At 26.1% G+C, this 4,500-nt stretch overlaps 1 long non-coding RNA gene across 1 annotated transcript; it reads left to right on the top strand.

Moving 5' to 3' along the window:
• The first annotated feature begins 717 nt into the window (after positions 1 to 717).
• Positions 718 to 2,752, top strand: LOC121230362 (uncharacterized). The gene is made up of 4 exons (XR_005928309.1): positions 718 to 822; positions 2,311 to 2,394; positions 2,477 to 2,545; positions 2,633 to 2,752. It is a non-coding gene; the product is annotated as an uncharacterized lncRNA (long non-coding RNA).
• The last annotated feature ends 1,748 nt before the right edge of the window (positions 2,753 to 4,500 follow it).

Genomic DNA, 4,500 nt, shown 5'->3' with positions numbered 1-4,500 from the left:
TAAATCTCAAAAGCATACATGAAAAGTGATTTAGCGTGCACATGATTGTAAAATATTAACGAAATTATTGATGTAATTAACATTATTTTTTATTTAATTAATTTATATATATGAATTAATGCTTTTATATTTAAAAATATTTAATCTAAACCATTTGATATATTAAAATATTAGATTTAAAAAAATTGATAAACAAAGAAAGGCACTAAAATGTAATAAAATTTGTAAAAACGGCACCGTTTCAGTACAGGGGAAATAAATTTAGTGGCGTTTAGCCTTAAAACGCCGCAAATATGTTTTTTATTCCACTAAAATGATGCAGTTTCAATTTATATTTAGTGGCGCTTCCAAAAAAAGGCCGTCAAATTACATTACCATTTGGCTTAAATGACTGCGTTTCACAACAAATTTTTAGTGGCGCTTCCACAAACGCCGCAAATTTTAATACCAAATTGCCAACTGTGACGCCGTTTTGAGTCAGGGAACTAAGTTTTAGTGGCATTTTTGTGAAACGCCGCAAAAGTGAAATACCTATTAGCCTTGTACAACGACGTTTCACTACACGCAATTAAACTTTTAGTGGCGTTTGTTATATAAATGCCGCAAAGTTGCAACCCAAATTCGATTTTAACGGCGTCGTTTCCTTACAAACAAATTAAACTTTTAACTTAAACGTTTTCGTCAGCTTGTTTGCCCCGATTCTGAAATCCCCAGTTTCCCTAAATTCTGAAATCCCCAATTTCCCCATCTCCTCCGTCGCCTTCTCCCCGTGCCGTCGAGTGTCCCCTCTGCTGCGCCACCGTCCTCTACCGTCATTAATCGGTAAGTATTTTCCTTTAATCATCATTCATGCCATAAGGATTCATGGAAAGAAAAAATATATATACACATATGCTTGTGTATATAAACCTTTGTTTCTTGTTGAGATTCTGCTGTAATAAAATATCCGTTAACTAATGGGATTTTTTTTCACTTCCATTTTCACATTATTTCCATATTTTGTATTTGGCTGAATAAAGAGTAATTCACCCTTAAAATAGAGTTCCTCTATGGGTGTTATTGAGTTATTCCAACTTCTTTTTGTTTATTAAGTTTGATTGAACTCTGATAAATGATGAAAAATCATCTCCTAGCTCTAGTTTCTATTTTATTTTATGTTTTCTTTCTAATGCCTTTGTGCTAGGAAAGGTTTAGAAATTATTTTTATGACATAAGGAGTAGTGTTCTTTATTTGTCTGAAGATGTTACAATTTTATCTTTTCATCTACCCTTGCCGAGAAATTAAATCAGTCAGCTTATGTCCTTTTGTTGCTTCACAAGCTAAAGTTAGGTATTATTGATTCTTATAGTTTTTAACTACTTATGAATTTTACTGTCTGATTTTGATGGAAGTAGACCTGACAACTTGTGTACCCATCTGTGTTCATTCATTTTTCTGGTCATGTTTAAATTATTTTATATTCTTATAAAAGTTGATACATAAATAATTTGTATTATATACAATATGCAATATTTCTATTTTCATGTTATAATTATGGTATTTGCTTGTATTATGGCATAATATAGCAAGTAGCCGTATTATGGAAGATATCCTTGTTTCTGAAATAAAACTCTCATTACCAGCTTTTCCTCGTCATTCAGCACATCTACTCTGTTAATATAATTAATTTCTGCCCTCCTCTTTTTTTTTTCCATTTAAACTTGGAATGCGTTTACAACTTGGGTTTGTCGAATTATGTGGCTATATATGTAAAAATATGAATATATTTTCCTTTGTTATGTATGTTAGGCATCTATGCTGCTACATGATTCTAATGGAAAGAAACAGACCGTGTTTTATATTTGTCTAAAGATTTTATGTTGAAATTTCCCCTTTTCATCTCTGAATTAAGTTTAAGAACATTGCTGCTGCCTCCTATTTTCTGCTGCCCAAATTTTTATTGCTTTATAATTAAGTTTTATTTTTTAGTCATTACAAAATTAATTGTCATTAGGGGCTGAGGTTATTACAGGCTGCCTTTGATTGTCTTGTCCAGATATAAATGAATGTATCATGTTAATTGTTAAAGACTCTACTTGAACTTGAATCTAAAAGAAAATTAATATAACATTCATTTTTCAGCTTGATTCATTTCTCTCTATAATTAAATTAGCTTATTTGGGATAATTAGAATCCATTATCTGGTTTTGATGTCTTTTAAGAATTCAGATGAGGTTAACCCAAAATATCTATGGCATATATACAAAGGCATATCAGATTTTTCTTTTGATTGCTGCTTCACTAAAAAAAAAACTTTCTGTTTGGACCAGATTCAGCATCAGTTACTGCTTCCTACTCTTCCTGCAACTATTGGTTCAACTGAAGCTGCCATTTAATCTTCGAATTAATATTTGGTACTGATATTGATAAAGTTTTTATATTTGCTTAAACTGAAATATATTTGGTGCTACTCTTATAATCTTCCATTTGTTCTAGGTACTATCGAGCACCTGAATTAATATTTGGTGCAACTAAATACACCACAACCATTGACATCTGTTCTAGGTACATGTTTCGTTGCTAAATTTTTTCCCTTATTTCTATGCACTTTCGGTTTAACTTACTTAACAAATTCTACTTTTTTGACTCCAGCTCTGTTTGCTGGTGAGAGTGGAGTAAGACCAGGTTATTGAAATTATTAAGGTACGTTTTACTTCAAAATTCTAATCAATAATAGTTTTATTATGATTACTTTGGAAAAATTAATATTTTGGGGCTGCGATTTTGTATAGATTTAATTGTTGGTTGTGTTTGGAGCAGAACTATTTTGTTTTCAAATTATTTTTAAATTTTTGTTTTTGAAAATATTTATAAATTAGTTACACTATAATAAGATTTTAATTTGATATGTTTTCCTTTTTAATTGAACTCGAATAATTTCACTCAATTTTATTCGATACGACTCAAATTTAATTTTACTTAACTCGATAAAATATTAAATTTAGTTAAGATACTAAAATAATACTTATCATAAAATATTACTTAACTCAAATTTTTTTCATTCAAAAAATTACTTATCAAAAAATAAAACTCAGTTGATTCAATGGAATACTCGCTGTTGATTACATTAGAAAAGCTAGAAGTATGACAAACTTGCCTATATCATAGTCATTTTTAGTAGTAACGACGGTAATTCTACAAAATCATGGACTCTAGGAACAACCCCAAAAGTTAAACTTATGGTAGCCATCATTGTCTGCTCCAAATTGATGAGCTTCATATAACAGAGAGATGAAAAGCGAAGTTGTATAAATATTTTGTTCTCTTTTATTTTATTTTCAAATTACCTAATTAAATTAAATTATATTTTAAGTTTCATTTTAAATATTTTATTTTTTTGAATCACGAAAAATAATTTTAATATTTTATTTTATTTTAAATATTTCATTTTAAATATTTTATTTTATTTTAACATTACCTAATTAAATTAAATTGTATTTAAAGTTTTATTTTAAATATTTCATTTAATTTGAATCACGAAAAATAATTTCAATATTTTATTTTATTTTAACATTACCTAATTAAATTAAATTGTATTTAAAGTTTTATTTTAAATATTTTATTTAATTTGAATCACGAAAAATAATTTCTATATTTTATTTTATTTTAACATTACCTAATTAAATTAAATTGTATTTAAAGTTTTATTTTAAATATTCTATTTTTTTGAATCACGAAAAATAATTTTAATATTTTATTTTATTTTAACATTACCTAATTAAATTAAATTGTATTTAAAGTTTTATTTTAAATATTCTATTTTTTTTGAATCACGAAAAATAATTTCAATATTGTATTTTATTTTAACATTACCTAATTAAATTAAATTGTATTTAAAGTTTTATTTTAAATATTCTATTTTATTTCAATTTAATTTAATCACAAAAAATATTTTGTTTTCTTTAATTTTATTTTCAAATTAACTAATTAATTAAATTTTATTTTCAAGTTCACCAGCAACTCACATAATTTACATAATTTACATAATACATAACTTACATAATTTAAAGTTCGAATTTCATAACTTACATAATTTACATAACTTACATAATACATAACTTACATAATACATGACTTACATAATTTAAAGATCAAATTTCATAACTTACATAATTTACATAAAATTAACACACATGGAACTATATCCTAAAATTTAAATATTAAAACAACTATAACATGGAACTATATCCTAAAAGTCAAAACACAATAATACATTTAAATAATTGTATATATATTACTTTATGTCGTACATAATACATAACTTACATAATTTACATAACTTACATAATACATAAATTTATATCATATCATAACTTACATAACTTAATTAAACTTATAAATAAACAACTTACTCGTGTAACTTATTGTCAACTTTAGACTTCAAGAACAACAAAATGGATAGAAGTTGGATGAATTTGTCAACGGTAAGCAACAGATATCGAAATGGAGTTCAAACTTTT

Source organism: Gossypium hirsutum, chromosome A06 (genome assembly GCF_007990345.1).
Source record: "Gossypium hirsutum isolate 1008001.06 chromosome A06, Gossypium_hirsutum_v2.1, whole genome shotgun sequence".
Classification (NCBI taxonomy): domain Eukaryota; kingdom Viridiplantae; phylum Streptophyta; class Magnoliopsida; order Malvales; family Malvaceae; genus Gossypium; species Gossypium hirsutum.
This window is presented reverse-complemented; position numbering and strand designations above follow the sequence as displayed.